The following is a 15,867-nucleotide window of genomic DNA, read 5'->3' as shown; positions in this document are numbered from 1 at the left end:
CTTACACTCAAAACCTCAGCTTCAATCTGGGTGCCCTGGAACAAGAGATGAAGCAATTTTGTCAAGTTTTAATGCAGGATAGTTTTATATTTACATTATTGAAAGTGGAGTTTGAGGCCAAAAATATATATCTAGCCAGACATTGTTTGGGGGTTTCAAAACACAATTTCGTGTTTATTTTTCTGTCTGGAAAGTGGTTGATAATCCCAACAATTACCACATAGTCTGGCTGGTGTGCTTTCAATGGTAGCTGTTCTTAAATGCAAATCTGGATCTTCAGTAACTAGTTTCAGATTACAATTAAGAAAAACAGAAGATATCTAATAGCAAAAAGAAGGTTCCATGAAAATTAAACTATTAATGTTAGATATCATCTCACAGTTTTGGTTTTGTAGCATCTTATTTTTGTGATTGGATGTCTTATCTCTGAAAGACAGAAGCAACAAGTTTGCCTTTTACAGCCACTGTAATGAATAATGTTGTCCTTCAACTATTCTGTTTTCTGTGAGCATGGTCAGAAATGAAATGCCTCTCTATTGCAGTCCACGTGCTTCATTTAAACCACAGATGGCAATTTTGTTATTTTCCTTTACCACTGGTGCACAATCCTCAAAACCATCTCTTCAATCTCAGGTATGAGAACAAAATCATGGCTAGTTGCTGCTGGGTTTAAGCAGAGCCCTTTAATAGGAAAACTACATTTTACTTTGGAGAATAACATCATGTGGCAGGACTATGGCAACAATAACACCTCTACTGCCAGAAAACACTTAGCCTGGGTGGCTCAGATGGCCCCAAATATTTAAAAGCATTTTTCTTATACTGTAAATTCCCTGTGGTACATTATTTTCTACTGAGAGCTAATAACTACACTGACTGTAAAGCAACGGGTCTTAAGTTTATTAGCTTGCAAGACAGAAAAATAACAGACACATATCACTGACATTTAACAAAGATATCTTTCATGGGTTTCTGTATTTTTTCATATGCACCACACATTTCTATTTAGTTAGAAAAACACATTTCGAACCACATTCTGAGTAACTTCTTATGAAGCAAAGCACATTTCCTAAAAAATCCTTAATGCTTTACTAGATACTGAGTCCCTTTTCAGAAAGTTCTGAAGGTTTTTGCAAAAGAAATAACATCATAACATGTCATCTGCCCCAGTGAAAACTGTTTCACTCTTGCCACAGTAGCCAAACTCTTTTTCTTGGCATCATGGGAGAATATTGTCTGAATCCTGCACTGAAGTGGAAACGATTGCACAGTTTTCATGAAAAAGTGACTTCTTCAGACAGTGTAAAACCCTATTCACACTACTTTAAAAGTATAATATTAGTTTATTCCTTTTTTTAGTGAAGGTGCGGATCACAAGCAGATTATGGATGTGATCATTCTAGAGCAAAGGTGTAGCGAGTGTTCATTTTGGTGGTTAAATACAAGAGCTTTCCCCTAACTGGACACATCTTGGGGGTAGGTGATGTGCACAGAAGTTGGTCCAGTCAAACATGAACAATTTTGTTCTTGAAAGTGTCCACCTTCAGATAATACTTTTATCCAGAGTATAATAAGAGTTTAAGGAGATAAAAGCCACCCTCAGCTCCTGCACTTTTGATAAGCAATCTCTATGAACTGGTGCTCAGTTAAACAGAGCACATTATTGCTGGTTTGCTCTTAAAGTGACCACATCCTATTGAAAGAACAGCAAGTCAGATGTGAACTTGGCAAGGCCACAGTAAACAGCAGGTACCATGGAAACAAAAGAGGGGGGAAAGGGTGACATGTTTTGTAAAATTATTTCTACTTTGAATTGACCTCTACAATTCTTGGAATGTGAATTTTGGTGCGCAAAGTAGAATTTGAAAAGATGCTCTTTCTTAAGTGACTCAGCTTTTGAGTTGAATCGTGTGGAACTTCAAAAACTGAAGCTGAATGTTGTGGAAAATCTTTCTCGAGGGCTCAGGACCCTACTGGAGTCATGGCAAAAGTTTTGCTAGCTTAAATGATAACATCAACAAGCCTGTGATTATTCTATTTTTAAAGTTCATGAAGCAGTCCAAATACCAGTTACCCTGACTAGTAACAAGAAAAATTCAAAGGAGAATTATAGTTGTATGTACTGGAATGTCAGTGTTAATGGTGCAGTCCCAAACTCTCAATAACATGAAAAGCAACAGGACTCGTTTTCTGTGACCCAAGCACAAATAAAATCTACCCAAAGGCCTGCTGGGTGGTGTATTACAGGACAGTAACTGAGATTAAAATATTCAGAAATGATCCAAGCTTCACGATAAAGAGAGGGGATTATGTCTAAGACTAAAGAGGAGGAATGCCGGTGCTTTATAGTCAAACAGTTTCATAGGAAATACAAGTGTATTTCTCTCTTTATTAGCCTACCTACTCAAAGGTACAGAAAAGTACCCTGTTTTATTATCACAGTACCAGTGTATCTCCCGCTCCAAGCTGGTGAAATTGGTGTCTCTGCATGATCTACAAGAAGAGCAGGCATTTGATGGAAAGCTCTCCCTCTTCCTCATCCTCTTTTGCTCCAAAACTTTGATATGTCAAAGTGTTATTTTTTTTTTGTGGATGAGTGGCTGTTGCTAATTTGGATAGAAATTATTTGGCTACAATATTTGTGGAAAAAGAGCACAGAACATTGGAAAATGCTTGCAAAATGTGGATAGTACAACCCTGGGTTTTATTTGGACAGTTTCCCAGGAAAATGGAAGCATAACGGTTTAACATTTTCAATTTGAAATAAAATGGTCTTTTTAGAGGTATTTCAAAGTAACACATCTAGAATCTAGCATTCAGGCAGTGTAGAAAAACTTTTTCATCCCTTCGAATCTGCCACTAGGAGCAAAGTTGGCAAAAGAAAGAGGCTTCCTAAGATATAGTTAATATTAATGCAAGAAATGCAAAGTAGGATTCCATTTAGGATTAACACACTGAAGGTGTTCCAGTCTGCCTTACAAGATACACATACCATTTACACATTCTTTAGTCATTGTCAGATAACCCAGCAGATCCAGTATTTCCCCTGTTTTGAATTATGACTATGCCAAATTCAGACTTTAGAGTATATTGAGTCACAGATTTTGTTGCATCTTAAAATCCACAAGAACTATGGTGATGTAAACTATTTTAATGAATAAACAGTGCTGCTGTTTACAGTATTTAATCTCTGAATCTGACCCTTAGATTTGTAGGATTTATTGTCTGAGAGAACACAAAGACAAACTTTTACGTATTTACAAATATTGTATAAGGGCAGGTTGAAGGTTTGAAGCTTTTTCTGTCTTTATTCAAGGAGAACAATAACAGTGACAAAATGAAGGTGCCTGCAATATAGGGTGGAGATGTGTTCTCAGGACCACGTGGGAGGTGTATATTGTCACTGTCCACCTTGCAGCAGAATCCTAAATTACTCCCCCACGACAAGTTGGTGCAGTGTTTATCTCTCTAGCATTGTAGACTCATTTCCATCCAGCTTCTGACTCTGCTGCAGATGCTGACAGGAGGATAAAAGGGATATTTGGGTGTATTAGACTTCTACCTACCTTCTTTCCCAATTTCCTAAGTATTTTTCCTTTGTCGTTTTTCATGCGCTTTCAACAATAATTTTGAGGGTCTATTGATTTAGAATACAATGTAAATGGTACTATTTCCAGAGGACTTGGAGATTACGGTCCCAGGTTTCTTCTGCTTTATGTGGCCACTGAAGGAACGCTTGCATCCTCTCACCAGTCAAACAGCACCAAGGTCAACAAAGCTACAGCAGCTGGGAAGGAGAAGGTGGCAAAAATAGCTTTAAATTGGGGGAGCTTCTTTCAGAAGCCATGTTGTTTAGCATTCAGAGGTGATCTGTCCTTCCATCTCTTGGAGGAAATGTTCATGTGGTTGACTGCAGACAATTTACAGATCGTGGAGGTGAACTTGGGCCTTGCAATCAGCCCCTTGACTGTCTATACATACTGCTCACCTGTGATTAATATGTGCTGTATTAATCATGGGTAAACAGTGCTGTATGTGTGGTTGACCAAATAGTTCAGCTTTGACTAGTACACATCCTAGGCCAATAAAAAAATAATTTAATGCTACCACTAAATACAATGTTTTTTTGTAATACTTAAGAGAATGCAGCTTGTAATTTGAGACTGTTACACAAATGCAGAGGCATGTTAAAGGGTTTTTACATACCATCTGAAAGGGAAGAAAAAAGTATATTTTCAGATGTTTCCCTGTTTTTTAAAGAACTTGTAGCATAGTCTTAAAGTTCAGTTTTAAAACTTTGACCTTTAAAAAAATATTCAGACTTTTTTTTTTTTCATTTGTTTCTTTCATCCCTTTTCAAAGTAAATGGGTTTCTGCTAAAACGCAGCTAATGCTACATGTAGTCTACAAACATAAATATTATGAGTTTCACTTTCAAAATTCTGGAGTTTTAAGTAGTTACTGAGATGAGTCCCTTGCATTACCAGAGAACATTTTTAATTCTTTCCTTTGCAATGCTAACACACACACAAAAATCTAACCCTTGAAATTCAGCTATGTACTTCTATTCCTTTTCCACCCTCTGTAAAAGCCAAATGGAATTTAATTGTCTATAGCTGATGCACAGTGGTGACTTACAGGTACTACTTCTTGCTACAAAAAGTGCAGTCTGGGCAAAAGACATTCAAAGGCAAACAGTTATGTACATTTATATTGTCCTCAACCCCTAAAATAGGCCAAAATTCATGTATTGCTGAGTAAGTAAACAATTTACCACAGAAAAGGGCTCTACATTTGGGAAAGGCAAAAAGAAGACCTAAAAATTGTAGAGTTTCCACCTTTCTTTTACTCAGTGTCACTGAGCAATAAGAATTTATACATAAGAAACCTCTGTCAACTTGTGAGCAATCTATTTTAAACTACTACCAGGACAGGAAAAATGGTATCTGTTACAGTGACATGACATTTACTATACAGGAACAGATAGCATGTTTTATGTTGTGGCACTAGAGGCACTTTAAACATATATTTATAGTCAACTGCTTATAGAGGTGCACTCTGGGTTCCCCTAGTTTCATTACAGGAAAATAGTTATTTTTTTTTCCTAAAATTGGAAAACTTCAATATGCAGAGACTCCTGTCTTGGCTGATAAAGATGCATAAGCATATCAATATCTCAGATGCGGTAGACAGGTTAATTAAAATATATAACATAGTTATAGTGAATTCAATTTTTTTCTGCAGAACTTTGTTATAAATGGCATTATTGCTGTATCTGGAATTGTAATTTGCACATTACATAGGCCTGGAACAATTTGGGACATTTATATCCCCTCACTATAGAAGTCTGTAAATGGACTGACACCATTAATGGAAGAGTCTATAAATGAGTACTAATTTTGTGACCAGATTGAGTCCAATGAGATGAGTTCTCATTTTACTTTAATTGATAACTTTATTTCTTACCTGACAGCACAAAATAATTAATAATGACAATGACAATTAATAATTTGGAAATACACATTGTAAGTGATACTTCCACTGTTTTATATGTGTGATAGGAATTTGTAGGATGATAAATTATCTGGGGCAAATTGTTTTTTAAGTTTCTGTTATATTTTTACTTTACAGATGTCAGGAACAGTAAAAACAAGTATATTATAGTAAAAAAATGCTGCTGACAATTAGATTAATTACTTAGGAATGAACTCTTTGGCCTCTGTTTGAATTGGAGTGGGTTTGAATTTGATGATACTGGAATATTACAATTTATTATTATTAATATTGTATTTAAACAACTAAAAATGGAATAAACACTTCATAACCCTTGCTTAAGGTGAAGAGTCATCTATAAACATTGCTCAAAGCAGTTCAGTTTATTATTGATGTAAAATCCAAGTTGTTAATTTGAAAAGAAGGAACAAAACTGCATATTTTTGGTTTTTAGAGTCTTTTTAGGTTTCTTTATTATTTTAATTGTGTCTGATGAAAAACTAAAAATAAGTAAGAAATATGATAAAGCTCATGTTTGTCATACAATAAACTTTATTTAGACATCGTGCATAAGTTGTACCAAGATGAACTTATGGCTGAGCTTTTTATGATGATGAGTAAGATGCAATTTTTGAAAGTTTTAGTACAAAAGTAGAAGATGAGCAAAGCAAATATAATAAACCCCTTAACTCCTAGGTTCCCTATCTCCTGCTTCACCAGATCAACCTGTTCTCATTTAGGCGGGCTTCATCCTAGGAAAACGGTCTGTCTCACCAGGGTTTTTAAGAATAAGACTTTAATGAGTACTAACATTAGAAGTGCATGCAGATCTCTCTAACACAAAGTAACTGAGATAAGAGAAATAAATTTCAAAAACCAATAGTCATTTTTATGTCAGCAATAAAGTCAGTTATTTTAGGAACCTTTTAATACAGATATTTACGGGGTAAAGCCGTTATAAATTTTAATGAATTATTGGTAAAAGATGTTTATATCTTTTCTCATGGAAAGGGTTCTCACAGTAAATATAAGTAAGTATGTGTTTGCAAAGACATTTCAGAGGAATCATAAACTGGATGAAGTATGTACTGAAGAAATTAGACTCTTCTTCCTGTCTAATAGTAACAAGTATCAAATCCCTTGAGACTTTGTTTGAACAAATTCATCTACTGCAATGTCTTTCAAAGTGAAAGCTCCTGAAATACAACACCACCACCATAGACAACATTGAGCTCTTTAGTCCCTTTGCTGTTAGACTTTTCCTGATTTACTACTGGACTAAACTGATTAACTACTGGTCTGTCCCCAGACCAAATTTTACAACTTCAGTTTCAACTTCCATCTTCAGCTCAGTCTTTGACCTGCTGTCCTTGTTACATCCTTACACGAGTGCTAGCTTAATTTCAGGGGGAATATGAGGGCTTTTGACCTATGGAAATGAGGTGGGTTTGCATTGTTTTATGCTCCTTACATCATCCACAAGTTTTGATGCAAAAACTGAGTTGCAAAAACTCAAAAAATGCAACAACAGAGTCATGTGAAAATAACAGTAGTACACTTCTGTCAAAAATGTGATCCATACCTGCTATTTAAATAGCCTAATTTCTGACATGCATGTCCTCTTTAGAATGCTGTAGCACTTGATTCCTTGGTATTCAGTCTTTCCTCCACAAAACAATTTTTCATCCACTTAAGCTGCCACACCAGTATAAATAAGTGGGATAATACTCTGCAAAATATATCTTAGAATGGCATTATTATATCAGAAAATGAAAACATAGTGGGAAAATGTTTATGGCATATTTATATGACAATGGTTTGCAAAAATTACTACCAGCAAAATCTTTGAGTGTGGGTGATACAATGATTTATTAATAGAACCTATTTAAATCTTTTTTTTTTTTTTTTTTCTCTTGTGAAGTGATACGTTGATATCTCCACTTAACTGAAAATGTGTTATATTGAAAGATATGAGCAGTTTAGCCTAATAAATCTAACTTTGGACTAAAATATAGAAATGCATTTTTATTTGTCTTTAAAATGTTGTTGATAGAACTGATACTACCACTTTGATAATGAATTTGGCTTGTAGAGGGAGACTGTGATTTCATCTGTAAAAAACATGATGTGATTTCCTTGACCTGCATCATTGCTCAATACATCATTCCTACCGATCACTAGAAAATGAAGATATGATATTTTATCATTGTTTTGGCCACATAATATAACTCCAAGTTAAAAACCTGTAGCTCAGAAATATCTAAACAGATTGTGAGTTTAAGTTTCTACTTTATTTGTGGAAGCATTGTATAAACACAGAGGATGGAAGTTAAAGGGAAGGTAAAATACTACTTCGTGTTGCATCCTACAATATTTCAGTATTGGCCGAAAGCAAGAACTGTCTTTGTAACCTGGGTATTTATCTGTGTAAAGACAATTCAGAGTGGTGTAGAGAAAAAAAATTAAACTTTGTACTTATGTGCAGAAATGGTGCATGCTGGATCCCAGCCCCCTAGTGCACACGTACTGGCCAGCCAACTACAGGCACACTTTGTGTTAGAAAAGCCTTTACTCCCCATGGGAGGAGTCAAGGTCTAATCACAGTTTCATTACAAGATTCCAGGTTTTATGTCCTTGAAGTCCTAGTCGTAAGCATTTTATGCAACTGGAACCACAAGAGAACTATTTGACTGTGAATTGTTATTGCTTTACAATTTTTTTTTAAATGATTAAACTAATTCCACATGCAAGTGTATTAAATAAGGTGGTAATTTGCACTATTTAATGATACTTAGTTCTCTGATATCTAAGATACTACCATTTCTGAGAATATTTTTATCAACCTTACCTCAGCTATTTAGAATGACCTTTCAGGCAAAGGTCGATTTATTAACTTACCAGTTTTAACAAGCACTGTCACAGGATGGTCATACTAATCCTTTGTAATATATTTTTTGGTTTTGAACAGGTAGTGAGGCCTTGGGAGCTATTTCAGAAGTGATGGCACTATACCAAATTCCACTTTACGTATATCTGCATACGTATGTAAATATGTACATATATAATACGTATGTATTTCATTTTACTATGCTGTATTTCACTTTATAAATTTCATTTTACTATACTGTATTCCACATCTACTTGTGACTTTAATCTGTATGTATTTGGATTGTTTTGCATTTCGACAGGTTTGAACTTTTGAGAGGTCACATAATTTGTTTTCAGCGAATCATGCTGCTTGGCTGATGTGGACACTTGGTTGCTTTGCTAAGGATACAAATACAAGAAGAAAAGGTCACTGAAAGAGGTGTACCAACTAAAAAATTGCTATCAGTTCTCTCAAAGCTCCCTCTTTTGAGAAGTAGGAAATATCTAAGTGGAAGTGGAAGAGTACATCAAATTGTTGTGTTTTTTTAAGTATGTCCACTCACTAGCACTAGCTTAGGCAAGAAAGAGTCCTGTGGTACTTTTCAAACAGCCCTTTGCTTGTCATCCACCCTCATCTTACTCAAATAGTTGGCAGGGGGTTGTACAGTCAATTTAAATGGTAGTCATTAACTCATATGTCTATTAAGTAGTCACAATTTTAAGGGACCAAAGCAAATCTGCCCAGAAATATATGAATCATGAACTGGAAAATGGAACAATGAACATTGAATATGAAATAAGTTCTTGTCCAAGTTAGGAAATATATATGGAGCCAGATTTGGATATATTTTTCATACCAGCTCTATACTGTCTCTGTACCTATTATGTCTCTCCTACCCGTCATATATTGCAATGCGTTTACTTTGAGTCCTAGATTTGCGTGGTTTAAAAAAAAAAAGTGTGGTTCCTCAAGGAATTTACACTCCAAGTGAAGCCACCATAGTACATGAAAATAACAAACAAATGGGAGGGTAGGAAATTAAGACCAGGAGGTAAAATAAATAAAAATAAAGCGCCAGAATTCCAGCTGCTGGAAATTAGTGTAGTTCTATTGAAGCCTATGCAATTACACTAACTGAGCAATTAGTTCATTATTTTTATTTATATTACTCTTTGTTCCTTCCCTTCACTGGAGCTTTGAATTAACTGAGCTGAATTAACATCAGTTGAAGGGCAGTCCTAGAGTGCTTCATGTTATGTAGCACACTCTGGTATCTGTAAGGAGAAGGAAGGGGTAGAGAAGGTGGCTTTTGAGGAGGCCTTTGAATGAAATGAGTAATTATCTACCTAGACCATAGTAGCTGTGCTCAAGTGCATACTCTCATTTTTTCTCCTTTTTTTTCCTCAACAGAGGTGACCGCAGTAGGGAGTCTCTCTGTTGGTGTTTGTACAGAGAGCTGCACAAGGGCCTTCAGGGAAGGCAACGAAGCCATCAAATGTTGCAACAGCAGGTATGGTGTGGTCATACCCACACTATATAAAGACACAGAAATTGAGTGCTCTCCCCATCCCCATTACCATGTGTTTTCCAGCCTGTCATCGAGCTCAGATGTGCAACATCATCTTTGCAGTGTGGCTAATGGGTTTTGACTGAATTGGTTAAAATGGGTTTAAGGTAATGGCGTTTATTTTTTTTATATATATATAATAGCTGTTAATTTTATCTTTAAAAGCAAAATCTATCATTTTCATTGAAACTTCATGAATAAATTTATGACTGTTTGAAAATTAATTTTTAGTTCAAAAGACATTTCTTATCCAGATTTTATTTCCTATAATTGTTATACAGTAAATCTCTCCAAAATCAAAGACTTGATCCATTGCTTAATCAGTACTTAAATATATATATTAATATGTAGGCTTTTATATCATTGCTTGGAAATACATTAAAAGAGCATTAATCTGCGAAGTTCTCTGAAGTTAGACGTGCTAACAGTAAGTGGATTTGCAGTTCTAATCCATCTGCCTTTTGCATTCAGGTACAGACTTTAATTACATGTTCACACATACTCTAGGCAGTTTCCTACTGTTTCTTCCTTCTTTTCATTATTCACTGTAGGGCCCTTTCATATCTTTAGGGCTCAAATTAAATGTGGAATTATACATTTACTTTTGGTCTCATGTAGGACATTCATCAATGTACCAGCTAGGTACCTGGAGAATATTAAGGTGTTTATCTCCTTTTGACGTATAGAGCTACTATTTCCAGCTTACAGAGAGGGAACTTATAGAGAGGGAGAGAGCTTTTTAAGATGCTATCAAGGAGATTTAATCTGGTAAAAAAAAAAAAAAAAAAAAAAAGTTTAGAGGACAGGGCATCCTAACTTCAGAACATTTCATCATTCCCTGGGATGAGACATCTTCTATTTGGAAGTGCCTATTTTTTAATGGAGGAAAAAGAAAAAAAAAAAAAAAAGCAACTCAGTATGAACAAAATGCCAATATGTGCAAATATAACAATCTCACTATTCATGACTATTAGACTATGAAGAGTTTTCACACAGAAGTTAACCATCTGAGCTGCAAGGCTGCCTTTTCTAAAACTCAGAGAATGTGGCCATTTCTGAGGTTGGTTGTGAGGCAGAGGAGCTCATCATCCTCCTGCCAATGACCACTAGAAATTACAGACTTCCTGTCTGAGGTCACAGCCCCGTGAACTCAGAGTTTTTTTCAAATCCAAATGAAATTTCACAGTACAAGGGAAAGTCACGTTTGTGACCTGTTGGCTCTCTCCATGCAGAATATTAAAAGGATTACTGCAAATAATGGAGGTGTTGAACTTGAAATCATTTTGTATGACGTAAAGTACAAGGCAACCCAGATACAAAGGTATATTTTAACTAGTAAAATAGAAAATATGTTACCACTAAATATGTCTTCAACTGTGTGTGTTGTAGTAGCGTTTACTTGATATCAGATGCTGATATCAGATCAGAATATGGACTTCAGGATAAAAACAGCAAAATTAATTCTCATGAAAAATTCTACAAAAGTGGAGCGAGATAATTTTCAGTGCTCATTCAACTGGTCTAGTGGTTCTTTTTGTTTCTTCATGTATTTAAATAGGTAACAAACAGGTATTTATTTTAAGTATCAAACTTCTAAATTTGAAGAAAACTGGATGCTCTGTTGCAGCAATGAATGCTATTTCTACTAATGTTGAAATATAAATTGTAAACATCCATCTTTATCAGTTCTCTTAAAGATTTTCCATTCCTAATGGTTTTCTCATGTTACTCAATCTCCTGCATTTCTGTGAAGTGATTAGTTTGGAAAACCGTATCACTGGTAGAGGTTTCAGTTTTTTTTCATTATTCATTCTGAATTCATTAGTAATACAGCTAGAATTATGGCCAGGTGCTTTTCTTTCCTCCATGAAAAAGCACAGAGATTTTTAATACATATTCATCTCCTGTGACATGAATCTCCTGCAGAGAAAATCTGCAATGTGATTACATATGTGATAATTTAATTTTATATAGCGACAAATAGTAGCCATCATGCATAGTGATTATAAAGATAACCTACCCACAACTAAGAACAAAAAGACTGCCTTAATTAATGAAATATGTAAACAAAACACGAGGTTTTATTTTGAACATATGGATCCTATTCATAGTATTTTCCCATACTGTTGAAAACTTTAATTATCTCTGATATGTGCTAATGAGAAATAAACGTACTCTAGCTGCAAAGCAAGTGGAACCATGGGGTTTTTATGTGTGGCATAAAATGCAGAGAAGGGCTCAGTGGTCAAAATCTGAGGCCTCAGTGAGGAGCAGAGTGAGAGACAGAGGAATAAGTTGAGGGAAAAGTCCCAGGAGGGAGCTCAGGAAAGGAAAGTGAAAGCTATTATCTGATTGTTATTGGTCTATGCGTCCTTTCACTTCAAAGCCCTTTTTGAAGTCAGCGGTGATTTTTCATAAAGGATGGGTGACTGCAATCGATGAGAGTCTCGTGCTTCTGTAAAAGATTTTCTTTCTTAGCAATGCAGTATGACAAAATACCCAGTGGGAAAATGTTTCTGGGGAGCCAAGTGTCAGCTACAATAGCGATCCAGTTTCATCTGATGCAAAGATCTGCAACTCTTATTTCTTCCAGCCAAATCATGGACTTCCCTAATTGCTAACATGCTTCGGTAGCTGTGTGCGGTGTGCCAAGAATGAAACTGTACCTGCGATTTGAAAGAGATAAAGTGTGAGTGAGCAAACGTATGAAGTAAAACTTTAGGAATTCTAGTAAAACCAGGTGAAAACTAAGAAAAGATGAAATAAGAACTGATGTGAAATCGTGCCTTAAACCTCAAACAGAACCTGAAAATCTGTCCTCTCTCAAAAACAGGTATGCGGAAGTACCCTGTGTGACTCGCCTCTTGTTAGCTCTGTTATTTTCTAATCAAAATTACAAGTAACTGGCAGTCTTCCTGGCCAAACCTGGGAACTGGGAGAGTCAAACTTCAGTTCTTGGTGCAGAGTTATTTTAAAATCCCGGGTGGCTCTGGGTAAGAAATATGCAGCAAATCTGATGAGCAGGATTTACTGAGCAGCTGCAGAAACCACTGAGCTGCAGGCTCGGTGAGCCTGCTTTCTCCAGCATGCACAAAATGCAGACCTCATTTTATACTTGGATCAGCTGCATGGTACCTGGAGCATCGATCTGGCGGGGGTCAACACTGCTCTTTGTCTTGTGTCAATGTGAAAAAAGTATTCTGTAAAACTCTATGTTAACTCTCATGTGAGACTAAGATTTTCCTAATTCCCTGAGTTGGTACAGGTCAGATCATGTTCTGAGACTTACAGTTTTCTTTTATAGATCTAGCAAAATATGTTTTTCCCATTAAATATGATGCTGACTTTTCTTGCTGTCTTATAACTGTCCAGTCTTTTCTTCAATCACTAATAAATTCTTAGCTTTGATGCTATCTTTCTGCAAATAAAGGCTAGTTGTGCACTACTTTAATAAATGTTTACTTTTGTCCATAAAGCTACATAATAAGGGCAGCCCAATAAAGTTTTGTTATTGGGTTTTTGGATGGTTTTGCTCTTTTACAACTTGTAGGAAAATAGCTAAGAAAAAAATTACAGAAACTCATATGGGAGTTGCTTAGGAAATTCTATACAGTGAACCATATTTTTAATATATTAATCTCAAAGCACATAGATAAAGAACAAACTGGTTTTATCGGTAGGTGTTGATATTTGAATCTCTAATTCCAGTTTGTTTCTTTGCCTGTCTCCTCCTGGGATCCATGCTGCCCCAGTAACTTGATTTGTGAACCATGTAACTTCCTTGGAGAGGGATTAGAAGAGCAATGGTATTTTAGCTTTTATTACCTCCCTCCAGCTTATGGGAAACAATTTAGTTAAACTTCTTGCTAGTTCACCTTGGAATAGTTCAGTATAGGAGAAAGATCAGTTTTTCTTGGCCCCTTCCTTACCTTTGTTGTCAACGTAGTGAAACGTATCTACCTTTGCAATGAAACATAGAAGTTGTGTAGGAAAGGGAAATGTTTGCATTCAATATAAAGGTCAAATTATTGAAATTAATGTTATCTCCTTGAAAAAAGTGAGTGTATTATTGAATGGTATTTTTAAAGAATTAGAACTTCCATAATTGTCCTCAATAATATTAAACTGCAGCCTAATTTTTATAATTACGTGGCAAAACCCACTTACAATGTAAGTTTTATAAGATGTTTTTTACTTAGAGCTCTGATATTGTTAAGGGTGCTTGTCTAGCTCCAGTTAGATTAACGCAAATAATAAATGTGTGTTACTTTTAAAGTGTAAAAGTAAAATTATTTTTCATTTAATAATGAAGACTTACATGACTTTCTTCAGTTACACAGATAAATTCTTGGGAATGAAAGAGAGAAGAGCACACTTCCTAATATTTTCCTGTAGTTCCCTTAAATGTTCAAATACAGTTACAAAAGTGAATTTTCTAACGCATGCAGCTTCCATATTTGCTAACGTGATCATTATCGTCATCACATTAACAAGAAAACTGCAGAATGACTTGCTTCATGAGAGAAACTGTCTATGTGACAAATACCATAGTTGTTTCCATGGTGCAAAGATAGTTGTATATTGAAATATAGCATGTCTCCTGAGAAAGGCTGCATCTGGTTACATGAAGCAACAAAAAGTTCAAGTAATTTCAGAGTTGTATTTTTTTGTATTAATGACATTTGGCAACAACACATGCTCCAAAAAAATTTATACAAGGTAAAGTTTGGCTTGTGAGTTCTGCATTTCTGTCTGATGTAAACGTATTTATCCAGTGGATTAATTATTTATGGTCTGGCCTTTCTATAAAACTACTGTTGTATTTCTATTTGCTGGTTTTAAAACACTGTCTACGTGGGTGGGCAAAATGATATTGCAGTGCTTACCTCTCGTGCCAGCTGGCCACCTAAATGTCTGACTGTGTGTGTTCAACTTAGTTCAGTTGCCACATGACATGAAGCAGGGCTGTGACCCCAGTGATACTCCTGCTTGTAAATGTAAGCTCGGCTATAAAAATTGCTGTGATTCCGTCAACAGTAGGTTCCTCTGTGATGTTCTCCTCTGTTTGCCGAACCTAGTAGAAATTTTTTAACATCTAGAAAAGTAAAATTTATTTGGAATGAGATCTAAAATTGTTGTAGTTAGAGCTGAACATAAAGATTATTAAAATATGTTTTGCTTATAGTCTGTCAAAAGAGATCACAACTACTGTGAAGTCACGTTCTTTTTCAAAACTCCAGGTCTCCTTTCAGTTTTCAAATGCTTCGGTGAGAAGTACATAGAAAGACAGAATTTCAGGGGTTCCTTTGGTTTAATGGGATATTCTTCTGCTGAAATTCTGCCAGCTAGGGAGGACAAACACTGCAATGTGTCTGAGCACATGGTAATATTGAGCACTACTGTGTGTTTCAAATAATTGCTGGTGTTACGCCCCTGTCTCTCTGAATGTTTGGAGGTCACCATTACGGATTGTGTATTGCCTTCAGCAGTGACATCACTCTCCACAGAGTGTAGCAGGTAGAAGAACCAGAGGACAGGAAATGAAACTGGCTTTCTGAGGAACTGTCACTGCACACTGGTCTGGATTCTCTTCCTTAAGCATTTGGCATTGGGCACTGTTGGGGGCTAGTTGGGCTTTCCATACCACCCTAAACAAATAAGTTTTATGAAGAGTGAGGTAATATTGACCAGTGGATGTACAACATTTTGTGACCAGATGTTAGTAAGAACTGTACAGAGCAAGAGATGAACAACACGTTGCCAAGTGTTCTCAAGTGCTGATATTCTTCAGATATGCTGACAGAAACAGATAACATGCTACTAATTACTATGAACAGATTTTCAGGAATCTACTTTTGTTTTGCCAGGGAACATTAACTCAGTGCTAGCCACTCATCAGAGCTCTCAGGATGGTTCCCAGCAACAAGGAAAGTGAGGA

Source organism: Streptopelia decaocto, assembly GCF_964273445.1.
Source record: "Streptopelia decaocto genome assembly, chromosome: 4".
Lineage (NCBI taxonomy): Eukaryota > Metazoa > Chordata > Aves > Columbiformes > Columbidae > Streptopelia > Streptopelia decaocto.
The sequence above is the reverse complement of the archived record's forward strand: the minus strand, read 5'-3'. Positions refer to the sequence as shown.